General features: G+C 44.2%; 1 protein-coding gene across 2 annotated transcripts in view; it reads right to left on the bottom strand.

Moving 5' to 3' along the window:
* SULF2 (sulfatase 2) overlaps positions 1 to 19,918 on the bottom strand; it is a 267,917-nt gene that overhangs the window by 172,722 nt on the left and 75,277 nt on the right. For both annotated transcript variants that reach the window (XM_054045653.1, XM_054045651.1), the window contains exon 2: positions 19,538 to 19,661. The gene's annotated coding sequence lies outside the window, so the exon portion shown is untranslated. The remainder of the gene's footprint in view (positions 1 to 19,537; positions 19,662 to 19,918) is intronic.

Genomic DNA, 19,918 nt, shown 5'->3' with positions numbered 1-19,918 from the left:
ATATGAATTACATTTTGTTCATCCTGATTAAACCATTTTGCACTTGTACAGTCATCAATTGCTGTTGCTTCTTATGTGCTGCAAAGGATGAACCACATATGTAGAAACTCACTCAACTTGAATGTTTGAGTGAGTTCAATTTTACAGTAAAAATACATCAGCAGCTTTCTAACTTATTTCACAACAATGCTTCCAAAAGAAAACAATTAAATATGTGAACTACACTTAATAGCAGTTTCTAGGGAAAGAAAGAAAGAAAATATCCTTATTTACTAGTAATCTTATTTATATGGAACCTTATATCCAAAAAGACCTAAAGAATTTACAGAGACACTAAACGTTCTCTCAGCAAGGACTTCTACACAACATAACAGCAACGGTTCAGGACAAGGGATGAATAATGTGTCCAGTTAAACCAGAGGGGGAATTTATGGAGACAGAATGTAATTAATCTTGTTGGAATCTGGCCACAACAACGGTGCTAACATCCCTACTCTAGTGAAAAGAGTCATGGGACTTTAAATGAACACCAAGTGGACAAGACCTCTGTTAAGCTTCTCTTCCTCAAAGATGCTACTTTCTGCAGCAGGGACTTCAGCACTGGGCTGACCAGGCCAAGCACTGTTTAGCTTTTGAGATCTGACAAGATCACAGGCTGAGGCAGCATAGCTGCAAGCCATAAACATTAACTATTACACTAACTGGTCTGAGCAATCAGAGGAGGATGTAAACAATTTACAGCTGACTCCTGGTTTTCACTTTACTAGTCCTCTTTTTCCCCTGGTTTTACGGTGTCCATGTTGCTTTTTATGAGCAATTTGATAAATCATATCCAGCAATTTTCTTACAATGATACAAAATATATAAACTGATTAGTCAAACACTAATTACCATTTTTGCCTATTGTTGAGATTTTGCTTTTTTACAGCTGCTACAGTAAAAAAAAAAATCATTACAAGATGCAAACATTAGACACACACGGCTAGGCTGTAACTTTACCACCTGCCCTGAGAAAGAGGATGTTCTTAGCTGCACTCTCTCAAGAGCAGAGAAGAGAATGAATAGTCACAGAGTCAATTCCTTCCCTATTCCCCTCTTGCTACGGGATGGAGAAGAGAATAATGTGGAATAAGAGCTATTCCCAGTCCCCTGACCTTCACTCCCTGACCAGTTGCTCACAGTGGGGTGAGCAGCCTTTGTTCTCCACACCACCAGGTAAAGTCATAATCTGAGCAGGGCCAAGCAAGGGAATAATTGAGAGCAGGGCTGGAGTAACTTTTTGTGGGCCTGGCGCCAAACATATTTGTGGGGCCCCCGGGGGAATGATTGTAAAAGGGGGCGGAGGCAAAAGCACAGTGCGGCGGGAGCTAGGGTTGGTCCCTGAAGCAAGGGAGGGGCCAGGGATAAACTGCAAGCACAGCAGGGCTGGGAAGGAGGTAAACAGGATCCCCCTCTGCCCCTGCCCACATAGAGCGGGTACCTACCTGGTTCTAGCCCATTCTCTTAGTCTTTCTCTGCACTGAGCTGCCCTTCCTCCCGCAGCAGCAGGACAGGTGGTCTTCCAGCCCTCTGGGGTGGGTGTTGGGAGTGGGAGGAGCGGAGGCTAATGCGGTTACTCCTATAACCAGACTTTTAGTTTCCAGCCAGCACTGCTAACTGGACACAGACCACTTGAAAATCACAGATGGTCGACAGACCACAATGATCTTTCCAAACATTGTTTGTACCGTTAGCTAACTATTGTAAAGTGCTTTGAATAAAAGCACTTTATTAAAAAATGTAAAAAAAACATTGGGGTGCGGGCAGGGTCTGGCCAGAAGCTAGGGTGAAGGAGGGGGCTCAGAGTTGGGGCAGGGGATTGGGGTGTAGAACGCTTATCGGGGAAGCTCCTGTTTGGTGCGAGGGATGCAGGTGGGAATGGGGGCTGGTGGTGGTGCAGGAGCTCCCATTTGGTGCTGAGGGTGGGGATGTGGGGGGGTGCAGGAGTCAGGGCAGGGGGCTGTGTGTGGGGGGTGCTCACGGCGGGGGGCTGGAGGGGGTATGCCCCAATTCAGGCCCCTCCCCCAAGGCCCCTCCCCCGCCGCCTCTTCTCCTCCGCCTCCTCCCTAGAGCAGTGATCATGCTGAGGCTCCACTCTTCCCCCTCCCTCCTGCCGGCAAACAGCTGATCGGCAGCAGGGAGAGGCAGAGGGGAGGGAATGTAGCACCCTCCGGGGAGAGGTAGGGGAGGAGCTTGGCTGCCGGCAGCATCAAGCTTCTGTCCCAACAGGAGAGAGGGGGGGGGGGAGGGCAGAGAAGAGTGTGCCGGCGGCCCTTTGGACTGTGGGCCCAGACCCATTGTAAATCCAGTACTGATTGAGAGAGGAGGGACAGGATATATCCACCCTCTCTCTCCTGCACAGATTGAGTAAGGGCTGTGACAATCTAGCCCGATAGGCAGAAGGAGCTACTAGGAGTTATATGGCCTCTTTCTTCTCTTCAGTTATTAGAAGCACTCTGAAAACATTGTGGCAAGGCACTACAGTGGATGAAGTTTTATTATAAGCAAGGCTGATAATACTGCCTATTATTGAGGCTGCGTGACACTTCCCATTATAAGACCATGTTTTCAGTTGTTTATAACTTTGCCAAACAGTTACCATTTGGCTGAAAAGTTCCATGCTTGGTGTCTGACTTAGGTTGATGATATGTTGTGGGTGGTTTTTTTTTTATTTTATTTATTTTAAAGAAAATTGCAACCAAAATGGTTCAGCCATTTCCAAGAACCAGGCTAGAGAAACATGCATTGTTTTGCCTATGTTAAAAATTCCATTGATCTTTCATTTGAAAGCTCCACTGTCCCCATCCTTTGGAGTAGAGGCTTGGAATTTGACAGGAGGGGCCTTTGTCTGAGAGATGTGCCTTTGGCAGTCCTCATGAATATCCCCCCAAATTTGGCCATTATAAGCCTTAAAAGTTCCAGTTCACACATGCTCAGAGACTTCAATTTTAGCAGCTTCAAATCTCTGAAGATACCATCCTCACTGAGCACCCTTGAGCTTCTCTCAGCTCTTAGTGCTGACCAGGCTGTGCATGTGCTATCTCAACAGTGACTGAACATGCTCCAACTCCTCACAGCTCCTACATATGACAGGACTGCTCATGGGCCATATGCATTGAAACTGATATCAGAGAGCCTCTCTCAATGACGTCCACCTGTTCAGTGCAGTGGAGGAAGCCATCTCATTCCAGTGCAGAGGGGACTGTAAGAGACTGGGACTGTAAGAGAAAGGAGAGAGAAACTGTTGCATGGCAAGGAGACTGGAACCAGGAATCAGTGAGGGAAAAGACGGGGTGCAGACTGGAAACCAGTTGTCTGGGTGAGTGAGGGAACACGGAGATCGGATGAGGGAGGGAAGACTGGTATTGGCTGGACAAGGAATCAGTGTTTCGGAAAATGTGGGAAGGGGGGAGGAGGAGAAGAGACCGATCAGACAAGCAGCTAGGGAATGAGGGGAGAACTGAAATTGGCTGGACAAAGAGATTGGAACAAATAGCCAGAATGGGGGAGACCGAGGCAAGGAGCCAGGGAAGAAGTGGGGGGAAAGAATGAGATTGCAATAAGAGCCTGGGAAAAGAGACTAGAGTGGGATCCAGGGGCAGGGGACAGACATCATCAAGGAGCCAGGAAGGGGCAACTGGAACTGGCTGGGCAAGGAGACTGGGTATGGGGAGGGGGGATAGATTGGGACTCTGACAGCAAGCCTAGGACTGGGACAGCAAGAATGGGACTGGGACAAGGCGCCCAGAGTGGGGAAGACACAGAACTGGGCCAGGGCAAAATGTTGTCAAGCTTTGAGGGAGGGGCACCTAATCAATTTAGTGCTATGGAAAATGTTACCTTAGGACTCATTAAAATCATCTGTTTTCAAAAAAATTATGAAAGTGAAAGTCTTAAAACAGATCCTACACTATAGTACTTTGTATTTAGCATAATTAGGGGCTGATTCCCCACTGTCTTGCATCTTGTGTCCTTCAGAATTTAAGCTCTTGTGATTAGGAACTGTCTCACTCTGTATTCTGTTTACACAATGGGGCTTGACCATGGGCACATAGGTGCAACATACAGATAAGAAATCATTTACATCTGTGTGAAATGAGCAGAAAATGGGATTAAATATTGCCATTTTAATTGGACAATATCTGACACTTGTGTAGAGGAGATGTGAACAACAAAACAAGGTGCATGGCAGGTTTTTGTTGTTTTTTAAATATTTAGTTTAGAATGACTTATTCTTCATATGCCTTCCCATTCAATATTTATCTAGTTATTCTTATAATACAAAGTAACAGTGATAAGTCTGCTATCCCAATAAAATAATGGCAAACACAGAAGTACAGAAATCTTCCACTGCTTCTACAAAAAACCTCAGTTTGGTGTCAGACAAGTTAAAGAAAAGTAAGTGTATTTTATAACAGGAGATGGACTGAAAGTTTTATAGCATGACAAGGAAAATGCCAACTCATGATTTTAATAAGCACAATTACAATACTACACGTGCTGTCTAGATATAGTGGAACGGAATCTACAGTTCCTAATGTAAATAATATTTATTATAGGGAACACCCAAAGTAAATTATGGTCTTTTTCATATCCTGAAATACATTAAAGCCTATAACAGTAGGTGATTTCTTTTTCTTTCTTTCTTTTTTTTTTTTTTGAGGCATAGGAAAGAAAGCCCTGGCTGTTACCTATTTATTTTAAAATTTACAATGCTTCAGCAACCCTAGTAATGTAATCTAAATTCAACCAGCATTTTGAATTTCCGTACACTTCACAAGGCAAACTAGCATTTGCTTTTCTTGGATGAGAATTTAGACTCAATTTATGAGGAAAGTATTTACCAGTCTCAGTCCAGGTAATCATGCACTACATAAAGCAATTTATATATTCAGAAATCATTTCCAACTTGCAAATCTAGAAGATACACATCTTTAAAAGGTAAGTGTGCCAAAAAGTTTAATTGTCCTGAAATGAGAAGTCACTAAATGGCATAGGATGGTTTCAGCCTAACTAAATTAAGGCTCTGGAGATGGGACATGTCTTTCCCACTTCCCCTTCTCTTTTTGAAAACAGTTATGATGAAAACAGTACTTAAAGCCAGAGGATGCTGCAAAAGATGCATCTCAGTGAGACTGCAGGTATCTTTGATTGCTGGTTTAAAGGCTATTGCTTTGGTCTGATTATGAAGGGACATTTCTTTCTTCTCTTCCTGAACTCTCTAAGGGACAAATGCTGAGGTCTGCCACTGAGGTCAATGGCAAAACTAATGACTTTCATGGAGCCAGGGTTTCCCTCAGTGAAGTCATAGATGGAATAAAGAATTTCCTGTAGTTTCTCATTCTACAACTGGGAGTGGAAGTGTGGCTTTTAGGTAATAGTGAGATAATGGTAATCTATATATTTCATTATTATTAGGGTTACCATATTTAAAAAATAAAAAAAGAGGACACTCCACAGGCCCTAGCCCCGCCCCTTTCACACCCGGCCCTGCCCCTTTCCCGCCCTGCCCCTTTCCCGCCCGGCCCCGCCCCAACTCCGCCCTTTCCCTAAAGTCCCCACCCTAACTCCCCCTCCTCCCTCCCAGCCACGCGAAAAGGGCTGCCCAAGCGCTACCGGCTTTACGGTTTGCCGGGCAGCCTCCAGACCCTGCGCCCCCGGCCGGCGCTTCCCCAGCACAGCTGGAGCCCGGGAGGGAAAGCGCCCAGCCAGGGGCGCAGAATCTGGAGGCTGCCCAGCAAACCATGAAGCCGGTAGCACTCGGGCTTCGGGCAGCCCCTATGCCTCCGGACCCCGCGCCCCCGCCCGGGCACTTCTCCTCCCCAGCTCCAGCTGCTCTGCTCCGGCGGCGCAGGGTCCGGAGGCACGGGGGCTGCCCGAAGCCGGTAGCGCTGGCTCGGGCAGCTTGGCTCTTAAACAGAGCCGAAGTCTGAGTCTGGGGAGGAGCAGAGCAGCCGCGGGAGAGGAAGTGCCCAGCCGGTATTTTTCCCCGACATGTTCGGCTTTTTGGCAATTCCCCCCGGACGGGGGTTAGATTGCCGAAAAACAATGTCCAGGAAAAACATGTCCAGGAAAACCGGATGTATGGTAACCCTAATTATTATATTCTTTGTGGGTTGCTACCACTTTATGGAGCTTTCCACAAAACTCAGTAAAGCAGCAGGATTTTTATTCATTTACTATTTTAAAGGTGTAGCAGATAGCCTATTTGTAACCTATCTTATGCAGCATGTACTAAGATAATATATTCCATCGGGCAAGTGGGTGGGCTTTGGCATTGCTGTTCATGACTGTTAGTGTTCCATAAATTCTTCAGTTCATGGATCAAGCCTGTTTATTGTATTTATCATTCCTCTCCAGTGTAGGAGAATTAGCATAGGACAATAAAGCAACCTTTTAAAAGTTAATGATCACCAATTAATCTAAAATAAAAGTCATGCCTCAGTTCAGGTACACATTTTGCCATCTCTTCAATGGTTATGATTTTCAGAAACTATCAGAGTTCAGGTATCCTGATTATGTAGGCATTGTTTCTAGAGTAGGGTACTTTACCATATTTATTAGAGTATTTGATAGGAAGTCTGAAAGACTGAGTTTCTCATCCCCGCTTCAGCCCCTGAACACCAAGCGAAAGGGTCAGAGCAGCATCAAGGGATGGGGATCTAAAACCCAAAATCTGGCCAGATGAGAATTTCCCAGCAAAGCAAGTGTCAAAGACAGACACAGACTGTCTTTTGAGTACCCCCTTTACAAACCACAGCATCAACAGTGTTGCAAGGATAGGAAGAGGTGTGTTGGGTGTGGAAGGAGCTGGAGCCACACCACAGTGCTGCTGTTGCCTATAGACATATCTGGGGAGCTGCCTAAACCACCCCCCAGGACAGTCCGGAATTGGGATGGTACAAAGGTGGCTTAAAGCCACTTCACCCCGTCTCCCCCACTGGGCTACGTCTCTTAGACACAGCACAGAATCTTACCCTCTATATCCAGTGCCAACACAACACTTCTAACAAATAAATAAAACATAACTAATGGTAACTAATAATGGAGATATATAGCCTGATTTTGAGCCGACTGGAGTCAATAGCAAAGCTCTGTGACTGCAGTGGAGCAGGATCAGACACAAATCTATATCTATATATAACCACCTTTCATTCAAATGTTTAAAGGACTTAACGTGTTTCACAAAAGGATCTATCTATATATCTGGATCACTTCACTCATTGCTGAATTGCAGTCACTTTTTGGATGACAGTGGCAGCTACAATGGATTTAAAACATAAGGGGAAAATGAGCAAATTTTCTTTTCCTGTTTTCCTTGCCATTTCAAGGTCAGTGATTTAACACATCATAGCAAAGTGACAATAGTTCAGGACAAGAGATGAAGAATACCACATTCAAAGGAAAATACATGATGCTGTCTAAAATTCCACCCTAATCAACCAATTCGAACTGAGCCAGGACATCGAGACCCACTCTCTAATTCATGTGAAAAGTGTCATGTTTTAAATTACTCTAAGTTGCCAGAGCCCTGGTTAACATGCCACTCCCAAAACTGCATCTGCAGAAACACAGTGGTCTTTGACATTGAACAGGGCCACCAACTCAGTACTGACTGCATCAGCTGTTGGATCAAAGCCACTTCTTACAGCATCATTGAAGGTCTCCATCCCAGTACTGGCTGGATCTCAATCTACTTTGCTTGTGAAACCTGGTGAGCAGCAACGGTGAAGTTTGCCCTGTGCATAGAATCAGCACATGGCCTGTGCATCCCTTACCTCCTAAAAGGATGGTTTGAAGTGGGATTTCAATAGTGCATAGGTCTTGTACTAGTTCTCAGCACATGGGTGAATTTCACCCTAAGATATTACTAATGTCAGCAAAGTATTGCTTTAAAAACCATTTACATTATATTTTGCAACATGATTTGAGAAACAAACCAAGAAAATTGAAAGAGCATAGAGGATAAAATTGATATTTCTTAGCAGCATTTATCATCAGAGGATACAGGGAAATCTGAAGACTTTGAAGTATTAACATTCAATCAGTGTTAATATAATTAAGACCAATTCTAACCCTCCTCTTATTTCTCAGGTCCTCAGAGATAAGCTTTCTTTTACATCATTACAGACATACAAAAAAGGTGCCTTTTATATCAGAGTGAAACCTTCCATCTGAGCCTCCATGTTCCATCTCCAACATTGATAGCAAGCATGTTACAGATACAAACTAGAGCATTGAGTCTGTCTGACCAAGAATACTTCCACAAATTAATTTATAAACCGAACAAGGAACATAAATGAGGAAGTTGAATACACTTACTGCGAATAGACTTAGAGCAGAAAAACTATTAGATGAGAAAAATACAGTTTTCTATTTAACTGCAATGAAGGTCAACAGATGCATTTAAAATGTACTGAATGGTTAAATACACCTTTATACTTCTCTATCAAAAAAGCACTTTCTAATCAGTCTGTAGTTAAATGGTTTTCACTGACTGCCTTTACCTATCCTGCCTTGATGCAGTATATGCAGAGCTACATTTAAACATCAACAAGCTTCCCTGATGCTCTCACATACACAAGACAAAACGGGTTTTGTTCAGGTTCTAGTTAATCACCCTCAATTCCATTACTAAACCCAATGTAAAATAAATCTGTTGCTATGCTTTTCCTCCCTCCGCTCAAGTGGTCATAGTTTGCTTTATTTCAGAATTTTTAAGCTTTGTAGCAATGCTGTTGCAATGACTGCTAATTTAGGGAAAATCCTAACTCTTAATCCTAGGACTTCAGAAAAATCTTATGAAAGAATAATTTCTGTGACCATGACTACTTCTCTTAGTTTAAGTTATGTAGGGATGAACTTCCCCAGCTAAATCTATAGTGCCTCTCTACATCTCAGTTTCTAGTAACAGTGTAAGAATATTCCACTCCTCCCCTCCCAAAACACACACACACACACCCCCCTACCCCTTTGCTTTTGAGGTAATGGTTTCTGACTGTTCCATTTTTCTAGATCAGTCTCATCTTGTGTGTGTGTGTGTGTGTGTGTGTGTGTGTGTATAGAGATATCACACTGGATAGTTTCTGATCTATGGATAGTCTAATTGTGCTGATATCCATACTGATTGCTAATGACTTGCAACACAAGGTTCAGCAGAAACTCAGGCCTGGTCTACACTAGCAGGTTATGTCAAATTTAGCAGTGCTAAATCGAATTAACTCTGCACCCGTCCACACAACAAAGCTGTTTAGTTCGACATAGAGGTCTCCTAAATTCGACTTCTGTACTCCTCCCCAACGAGGGGAGTAGCGCTAAATTCGACATGGCCATGTCGAATTAGGGTAGGTGTGGATGGAAATCGACGCTAATAGCTCCGGGAGCTATCCCACAGTGCACCACTCTGTTAACGCTCTGGACAGCAGTCCGAGCTCGGATGCTCTGACCAGCCACACAGGAAAAGCCCCGGGAAAATTTGAATTCCTTTTCCTGTCTGGGCAGTTTGAATCTCATTTCCTGTTTGGACATCGTGGCAAGCTCAGCAGCACTGGCAATGATGCAGAGCTCTCCAGCAGAGATGGCCGTGCAATCTCTGAATAGAAAGAGGGCCCCAGCATGGACTGATTGGGAAGTCTTGGATCTGATCGCTGTGTGGGGCGATGAGTCCGTGCTTTCCGAGCTGCGCTCCAAAAGACGGAATGCAAAGATCTACGAGAAGATCTCTAAACCCATGGCAGAGAGAGGATACAGCCGGGATGCAACGCAGTGCCGCGTGAAAATCAAGGAGCTGAGACAGGGCTACCAGAAGACCAAAGAGGCAAACGGACGCTCCGGATCCCATCCCCAGACATCCCGTTTCTACGAGACACTGCATTCCATCCTAAGTGTGGCCGCCACCACTACCCCACCACTGACCGTGGACTCTGAGGATGGGATATTGTCCATGCCCGCTTCCTCTGAGATGGTAGTGGACGGGGAAGAAGAGGAAGGAGATGAGGAGTACGAGGCAGTCGACAGCGCTTACAACGCTGATTTCCCAGACAGCCAGGATCTCTTCATCACCCTCACAGAGATCCCCTACCAACCGTCCCCAGCCGTTAACCCGGACCCAGAATCAGGGGAAGGATCAGCCGGTAAGTGGTTTAAACATGTAAACATTTATTTATAAAAGAATATAAATATTAACTGTGGCTTTTTCATGATTAGACTGTCCTAGGCACTTAAAGTTCTAGTCTTTGGCAGTGCAACTGCTGCAAAAAAATCTAACAATGTCCGGTAAATCTTGATTGGTTTGTCCTAGGCGCTATACTGCTTAGCCCTTGCCAGTGCAGCTACAGGAAAATTTGGTCAATATATCCGGGGATAGAGCAGAAATCCTCATGGGACATCTCCATGAAGCTCTCCTGGAGGTAATTGGAAAGCCTTTGCATGAGGTTCCTTGGGAGAGCGGCCTTGTTGTGTCCTCCGTAGTAGGAAACGTTTCCACGCCAGGTTACCATCAAGTACTCCGGGATCATTGCCTTGCACAGCATGGCGGCATACGGCCCTGGTCTTTGGAGGCTTTCCCGAAGCATGCGTTCTTTCTCGCTGTCAGAAATACGCATCAGAGTGATGTCGGTCATGGTCACCTGCTTTGAATTAGGGCAATGTTAGTATTGGGACTGCTTCCCTGTTCCTTTACAGAACTGTAACCGCCGGTTTACAGCCATGCGGTGGAGGCGGGAGAGGGGCAGCATAGAGGGATCTTTCCCGGGGACAGCCGCGAGGGGGTGGGACAGGGGCAGAGTTCATGCTTGCCGGATTGCTGGCAGCAGGAACTGGCCAACGCTAGGAGCATTGCTTTGAACGTGAAAGTAGGGCAGTGCTTAAAGTTTTAAGCTGCCACAAGTCTACGGCTTACCATGTCAGCCCGCTACCCAAATTCTGCTGTGCTGTTCCGATTCTGTGATCTGCACTGCAGGACCCCAGGGACTGAATGCGAAGGCCGAAAATTCGACCTTGTCCTGAGTGCGCATGTGATAGGTGCTGTGAATGGTCCTTTTTAACAGAGAAAGACTATTTTCATTGTTCACTCAAAAATTTATCTTTCTGAGGAATTCACTCCCTTTTTCCCATCCCACAGCTGTGGCTGTCTCCTGACCTACCCTGTCATCAGACTCCCAGAGGCTGTCGCAGATTAGGCGTAGACGGAAAAGGACACGGGACGACATGTTCTCTGAACTTATGGGCTGCTCCCGTGCCGAGTCAACACTGCAGAGTCAGTGGAGGGAGAACTTGTCCCAAATGCACCGATCACACATGGAACGGGAGGAGAGGTGGCGGCAGGAAGACCAGCAGGCGACTCAAACACTGCTTGGACTAATGAGGGAGCAAAATGGACACGCTCCGGCGCCTTGTGGATGTTCTGCAGGACCGGAGGCAGGAGGACAGACCCCCGCTGCAGTCTCTCTGTAACCACCATCCCCCGCCACAAAGTCCCATACCCCCCTCACCGAAAGTACCAAGAAGGAGGGGCTGCAGAGCCCGTGAAAACTGTCACTCTACCCCTGCAGACCGCTCAAGTGGCAGAAGGCTGTCATTCCCCAAAATTTGATAAGTCCTTTCCTTCCCGCATCACCCAAACCCCCATCCCAGTTTCATTGTTCATTTGCTAATAAAAAATACGTTTCTGTTAATTGCTGTTTCCATCATGTTTTTTTAGAGGACAGTCTGTTTTAAGGGCGGGAAAGGTGGTTGGTACAGACATGGGGGCAGGTTCAGCAGCAGGTCACACACACAGTGCAGTCACTAGGCACCCTGGTCAGTCTGGGAGGTGGTTTTCATTGTTGGGGGGGGGGGAAGGGGGCTATGAGACTTTGTGGCGGGGGAGGGCGGTTACAGATCTTATGCAGCAGTCCTTATCCTGGATCACAGAGTCACGCAGCAGGGAATCTGTAACCGTCCTCCCCCTGCCACAAAGTCACATAGCCCCCACACACAGAGTCCCGAACAGGAGGGGTGGCAGGCTCCATTCAAACAATCAGTCCGCCAGTGCGGACCACTGTAGAAGAAGGAGCCTGGCATTCCTCCAGTTTAGAAGCGTCCTTTGCATGAGTACTGTACACCCGCTCCCCACCACAGTCTGCGTCCCAGTTTCAACACTTTACCGCAGAAACAGTAATAAATAAAACGTTCGTTAACAAATTTTCAGTGATTTTATTTTTAAACGTGTGTTGGAAGGGGAGGAAGGGGGTGAACGGGGTATGAAACTGGAGAGGATTGTGAACAGTCACTGGGTAAAGAAACGGGGGCAGGTTCAGCTTCTCTGTAAACCAACAAAATTGTCACAGGTTACCCTGCTCACTCAGGAACCTACCTTTCAAAGCCTCCCGGATGCACAGCGCGTCCCGCTGGGCTCTTCTAATCGCACAGCTGTCTGGCTGGGCGTAATCAGCAGCCAGGCAATTTGCCTCAATCTCCCACCCCGCCATAAAGGTCTCCCCCTTGCCCTCACAGAGATTGTGGAGCACACAGCAAGCTGCAATAACAATGGGGATATTGGTTTCGCTGAGATCGGAGCGAGTCAATAAGCTTCTCCATCTCCCCTGGAGATGTCCAAAAGCACACTCCACCACCATTCTGCACTTGCTCAGACGGTAGTTGAAGAGTTCCTTTTCACTGTCCAGGGTGCCTGTATAGGACTTCATGAGCCATGGCATTAGCGGGTAGGCTGGGTCCCCGAGGATCACTATAGGCATCTCCACATCCCCAACAGTTATTTTGTGGTCCGGGAAGTAAGTACCTTCCTGCAGCCGTCTAAACAGACCAGAGTTCCTGAAAACACGAGCGTCATGAACCTTGCCTGGCCATCCGACGTAGATGTTGGTAAAATGTCCCCTGTGGTCCACCAGTGCTTGCAGCACCATGGAAAAGTAGCCCTTTCGATTAATGTACTGGCTGGCCTGGTGGTCCGGTCCCAAGATAGGGATGTGAGTTCCATCTATGGCCCCACCGCAGTTTGGGAATCCCATCGCTGAGAAGCCATCTATGATCGCCTCCACGTTTCCCAGGGTCACTACCTTTGACAGCAGTACATCAACGATTGCCTTGGCTACTTGCATCACAACAACCCCCACGGTAGATATGCTCACGCCAAAGTGGTTCGCGACTGACCGGTAGCTGTCTGGCGTGGCAAGTTTCCAGAAGGCTATGGCCACTCGCTTCTGGACAGTCAGGGCTGCTCGCATCCGGGTGTCCTTGCGCTTCACGGCAGGGGACAGCAACTCACAAAGTTCAAGGAAAGTTCCCTTCCGCATGCGAAAGTTTCTCAGCCACTGGGATTCATCCCAGACCTGCAGCACTATGCGGTCCCACCAGTCAGTGCTTGTTTCACGTGCCCAGAATCGCTGTTCCACGGCATCAACATGACCCATTACCACCATGATGTCCACGGCGCGGGGTCCCGTGCTTTGTGACAGGTCTGTGCCACTCTCAGAGTTCATGTCCTCATCGCGCTGCCGTAGCCTCCTCGCCCGATTTCTCACCATCTGCCTCTGGAAAAGGTGGCTGATAAGGTGCGAGGTGTTGACAACGGCCACAAATGCAGCGATGGTTGCAGCGGGCTCCATGCTCACAGTGCTGTGGCGCCCGCGCTGTCACTCAGCAGAAAAGTGCGCGAACTGATTGCCCGCCAGCGCTTTCAGGGAGGGAGGGCGGGAATGACGGTTGGATGACTACAGTTACCCAAAACCACCCTCGACACATTTTTTCCCCCAGCAGGCATTAGGGGCTCGACCCAGAATTCCAATGGGCAGCGGGGACTGCGGGAACTATGGGATAGCTGCCCACAGTGCACCGCTTCCAATGTCGACGCTTGCCCCGTTAGTGTGGACTCACAAAGTCGAATTACTGTCCTTAGTGTGGAAACACACGTTCGACTTTGCAATATCGATTCCAAAAATTCGATTTAAGTGACATCGAAGTACTCTCGTAGTGTAGACATACCCTCAATCATTGTTAAACATTTTCAGTATTAAGAGTAATTGGTTATCAGGCTTCTTCCTTCATTCCAGATAAAGATATGAAGTTATATAAATAATATTTAAATAACCTTTTAGCACAATAGAGGGTTTAACTTCATTATGTTTCTGGCCATAGATTGGTATCATTCCTTCCCTCCACCCCTCCAGAATTACTATTCACAGTAGCATAAATTATGCAAACATGTCTAGGAGATTTCCAGTTCCACAGCCCAAGAACAGTCTATTTGTGATTATTAAATCAAACTTGTTTCTGTTGCATGGGAGAGGTCATTCTGAAGGAACAAGCAGTGTTATCAAGAACAAATTACGTTGATCCATCAACAAGATTACATTTATTAAAAGCTGGCCTGGGAAGTATTTAGGAAAAGATCTTTTTAAAGGCTGCACTTTGAAAATAAAGCTTAAAATACATATTTGGCAAGCCTCTTCATCTGAGGCTGGCAGAAGTCGAGGGCAAATATGTTTATATGAGCAAATTCTAACATAAGCAAAGGCTGCCTTGCATTTTTCACATCTGTGAAATTATTTCTTGGTTGATAGGGCGTGGAGTATGAAAATCTAATAGGTTGGTTCCTAAACATTTGGCTCTGGTCTGTTGGCTTTAATGGGAGTTTTTGGTGTATGAGGATATGACAGGACTCACTGGGTGTATCTATGAGTGCTTTGTTAGATGCTTCCTTGAAATCATGCCTCAAATTGCAAATGCATTTTAATACAATCCACAGACGGAGTTTCATTTAGTGTTACTTAAGGTTGCTCTCATCAATAAACTCAACCATAAAATAAAAAAAATAGGCAATACAAAGTTAAGGATTAAAAGGTTGCAAAGTCAAGCACTCTCAAGTTAGTAAATGCAGAATGAACATCGCCCATTAATTTGGCCTCCTTGTGTGTATGCATTTATGATACAGCACTTAATTACATGCAGAAGTGACTACCTGCAAAAAGTTTGGTGTATGTGACTTGCCCAGCAACACAAAGGAACTCGGTGACAGAAGCAAGGATAGAATTCTAGACTCCAGTGCAAGGCATTCAACTGTCCTAATCACAAGATCATCCTCTCGCTTCCTGCAGTCCCGTTTCATTCACTACAAACCTTCCAACTTCTGCAATAAATGAGGCAGATGTCTACAGACAACATACTCTTTTCTCTTTGTGAAGTAACATATTTCACCACGCAGTGCCATGTTGACCACTATATTGAAAGTAATTAAACTAAACTGTACTAAGACAAAACATGGTGTGTGTGTGTTTTCCCTAACAGAAAAATTGAGTAGGGACTTATCTATAATTTCCTGCTTTTTATTTTAAAAAGGTAAATTTTCAGAAAGCCACAGTCCACTATTTGTAAGAAGTACCTAACAATATACATGAAAAAGGAGTTATAATTTTGTATCTTATTTTCCCATAATACTTCAGGAAAGTAATAATTACCATTTGAAAAGGAACAGTATAACTTACTACAGACAGATCTAAAGGAGTTTAGCAGGAGTTTATCAAAACAGTATGATTTCATTATAGTTCCTCTTGTGACCCTTCTTATAACCTTATGGAAGTCTCAGATAAGTCAGTTATCAAAGGCAGCTGCTGCCATGAGAACTAGGCAATAGTAACTCTCCCCCAAGTATGCAAATGAAATGGAAGTAGGGAGTGATGAGTGGCTGATTATCTCTCATGTCACAATATTACCGCTGAGCAGCTGCAGGGGCAGTAAATGTGCATGGGGTAAAACTAGGGGAAAAAAAAAATCAAGCTTTTTTTGACATTCCAGTCTTTCCAAAATTCCTTAAAAAAACCAACAACATAAAATATACCCTGGAGATCATTCCACACACACATTAAATTAGTGGCTGGAATTTGATTCAAATTCCCCACGGCATATTTACAAAGAAGGATTCTGAAAAACATGAAGCACTGTGGCAGGGACCCTATAAAACAGAAAATTCTTATGCAACCTTAAGAATGGTCTCACATCAGCTCCTCCTTCACTAACAAGTCCTTAGTTCAGGTGTCACATTTGTTTGGGAGCTCCAATATCTAAATAGTGCAGGGGAAACGAGATGTAGAATTCTATCAACTGCTCCAGGGAACATGCAACCAACCCTGTGAGGGAGATATGGTTTTTCAAAACTTTTGATTTAAATTTTATTTATATGTGCTCTGTTCCCAATTTGGGATTATAAACTTAGGTTTAAAAAAAAATCTTTCCTTTTCTATCTTCTGTAACAGTAAAAAGAAGAACAGGAGTACTTGTGGCACCTTAGAGACTAACAAATTTATTAGAGCATAAGCTTTCGTGGACTACAGCCCTGTGGGGTGTAGTCCACGAAAACTTATGCTCTAATAAATTTGTTAGTCTCTAAGGTGCCACAAGTACTCCTGTTCTTCTTTTTGCGGATACAGACTAACACGGCTGCTACTCTGAATTCTGTAACAGTGTTTTCTTGTTTTTTACATTGCGCCACAGAATCATAGGAATTAAAGAAAGGAGGAGATCTATTTGGACCCATCCCATCTGTCCTTGGCTACTACCAGGAGTGACCCTAGCTGGCAGAAAACCTTCTCAGTAATGCTATACCAATAGTAATTTCATCATTGTTTGATAGGATTTGTCTTCTATTTCCTCCAGAACAGGACAAGGGTGAGTTGGTGGGTGGCAGCAAGTGCTGTCTAATGTACCTTTCTGGCATTTTTCACATCTGTTTATCTTTTGTTTTCATACTAGAATACACACTTTGCAGTTCTAATTTCCACTCCACTAGACCACCTGAGTACCAGGTACTATATATTTGTGCCTCTAACAAAATAGGTGTAAAGAACTCGCTTTCAAACTCTATTACAATGTTACAAATACATTATTTAAATTATGTGTATAAGTTGGAGATAATTTTAAAGGAAACTCTGGTTAAAGGACATCAAATATGCTAAAATATAAAATCCATTACATTTTCCCAAGAACAGATAATTTATTCAATGTGATGTTAAGAGTTATCTATATCAGTGTGCTTTTAACATCCAACTCAGAACAAATTGTATTTCAAATGCTAGTACAATGGTAACAGATGCCATGAGGAAGCAGCCTAGTGAATATACGAAGACACTGAAAACTTTAAAATGAATAGTCTTGTTCTGAAGTAAGTGGTTTATTAAGCTATTGTATTAAACATTGCTTTAGGATGGTTATATATTTGCCCTTCCACTGTTAGGCAATGAGGTCTTGATCCTGCAAGGGAATGAGTACTGAATTCAATGAGAATGGAGAGTGCTCAACAGTTTGCAGGGTCAGTCCTCTAATGACTATTCTTCAGAGTTTGTGGTTTTTCAAGTGTTTGACTACAATGAATTAGAACGTTTGGTAAGCTTGTTCATAGGTTGCAATAGATATCCTATGAAAAGCCAGTACTGCAAGACGGAGTTCAACAAAGGGTTCAAACACCTGAAGTCTATGTAACCACTGTAACAGGTATGATTTTCATTTTTCACCCAAGTCTGCAACAAAACAAACTCGAGTCAGGACGTTGCATTCACTTTTTGCTTTCACAGCGTGTAACAATACTCTTACTGAAGAGACATATTGTACAGTGCATCACAGAAATCAGACTGCTTGAAGTGAGAGACCTAGAAATGATCTCTGCTAGATGTAAACAGCATTTCTAGTAGTTCACAAATGAAATAATACAAACAGAGATTAAACAGAGTCTGATAACCCTAAGTGAAAGCAGAATATTCAAAGTGATGGCATCTGTTCTGGCAAAAAATATATTGGGTAAGCTACTTCTCAAACAATTCTTCCAAAAAAGGGATTTGGTCCAGATGACATTTTGAAGCCAGTACTTGGAAACAGACATTTTTCTCAGGATACTCAAAGCATGTTTATATGTGATATTGTTTAGTTAACTTTCAATACAAGTTACAGCTGAAGCAAATTGGCTACCAACACTACAGTGATACGTCTTCTGTACCCAAATGAATTATCTAGAATACTGTGGTTCACTCCAGCCTTGGTGTTTTGTTTATTCAGTGCAAGACTCCCACACCAGTATACTCTACAGTAATTGTTTATCCCCTAAGCCACTACTAGACCATGAGTGTAGCAAAAGATTCTCATCAGCTTCACACATCAGGCTCTTTTGGAGTGTTAGTATCAGTGTATTTGCAGCTTTTATTTATTTTTGACAGCTTACTCTAATCCAAAAGCAGAGTTTTTCACGGTTCTCCCTTGCTAATAGATTTATCAATGTCTAGGAGGAATGTTTTATAGACTTTACAGCTTATACAAGTGTAGCAGAGTTTCCAATTCCCCTTCTGAAACAAACCCGGAAACCCTTTGATCCAATTTAACTTCAGCTATGAGGGCAAAGCAGGAGATAAAATTTGCAACAGGGAGGTATGTGCATTTTTGTGTTTGGTATTTGTGGCAGGTAGAGGCCTGTTGGCTCTCTATCACTGGTATCCACTGAAACCATTAATACTAGTTGGCTAAATTATGAACTTCTTACACATACCGATGAGTAGTTTACTCACATGAGTAATCTCATACATTTCAGCAGGACAATTCATCTGTGCTTTACCAAGAGACTAACTACCTTAGCATAGTAATTAAAAAGGTGATTAAGGCAATCAATGGAGCTGATTAGACTTGTACAAGTGCCCAAAGGGATGAGAGAGAGGGCACAAGGAACTTTCTGCTTCCTTACAGAGAAGACAGCCTGGCCAGGAATCATTCATTGCTCTCCTTAAAGCTCCAAGGACCACCTCCTGCTCTGACTGAAAACACTGACAAAAACCTTGACTGGCTTTAATGGGTGCAGAATCCATCCCTGATCTATAAAGAGAGGGAATCAAGGAATAGGAATTTTAGGCTGAATATCAGAGCACAATGTGGAACAGACCCCGCAAATGGAAACCCCATCACCTGAGACATTTGAAACTACTGTACGCTGGACAAAACACTAGGAAAATTTACTGCAATCAGGGAGCTGATTGGAACCTGAGCAAGGTAATGGATTAGGTGACTTAATTGGTGTTTTCAGTCCATAGTTTCTATTATATTCTTACCCTTTCCAGATAGCTCCTATAGCCAGGATAATTCAGACTTTCAGTCCAGACATGAAAGGAGGCAAGCAGCCATTTTTAGAAGAGAGATCTGCTACCTCTCAGTATATTGGACAATAGAATATGTATATATTGAGTAAGCCCTGTCAGGTAAAAGTGTGAATCATCAGCAGTATGGTAAACAGCCACATTCTAAATCCCAAATTAGATTACGCCTTTACTGAACCTGGTGCTTTTTGCTGTCAATCCCACCACTAACTTCCTAACCCCCTCAGCTAACAAAGTAGAAGGATTTTATCCCCACCCCATCCAAAACACTTCCAAGCAACACTGCATGCTGTCATAAGACAAAACAAACATCCTCTAACACAGAGAGTCCCTTTTCTTTTTCATCTGGTACAATTTTTGTTATCCTTACATACCCTCAACTCATCACTCAGGAAAGGAGTAACCTGGAGTGGCTTGGCTGGCATGCAGGTAGGAAAAGACAAAGGTCTTAACTTCTGTTTCCAGGCTGAGGTAGGAGCTCGATGTGGAAGGAAGAGCCTGAAAAGGAAACAAACCACAAAGCGTGTTAAACCCAGAACATAAACTTTGATATCCACCACCCCAAATGTGGGACCACAAGATCTGCAAATTATAGGTCAAGTTCTCATTTTCCCCACTATCTAAACAGGGAAAGTACAACTTCAACACAATGGAAAAATAAGGACATGAGCTGCATTCATTTGTTCGGTAGTCTTACAGAATGGTCTGCTATTAAGGATCAAGGTTCTTGAAGGCCTTGTTGACCACAGCATGGG

The sequence above is a fragment of the Malaclemys terrapin genome, chromosome 12 (assembly GCF_027887155.1).
Source record: "Malaclemys terrapin pileata isolate rMalTer1 chromosome 12, rMalTer1.hap1, whole genome shotgun sequence".
Classification (NCBI taxonomy): domain Eukaryota; kingdom Metazoa; phylum Chordata; order Testudines; family Emydidae; genus Malaclemys; species Malaclemys terrapin.
Note: the sequence above shows the minus strand (reverse complement) of the source record. Positions and strands in the feature narration are given on the sequence as shown.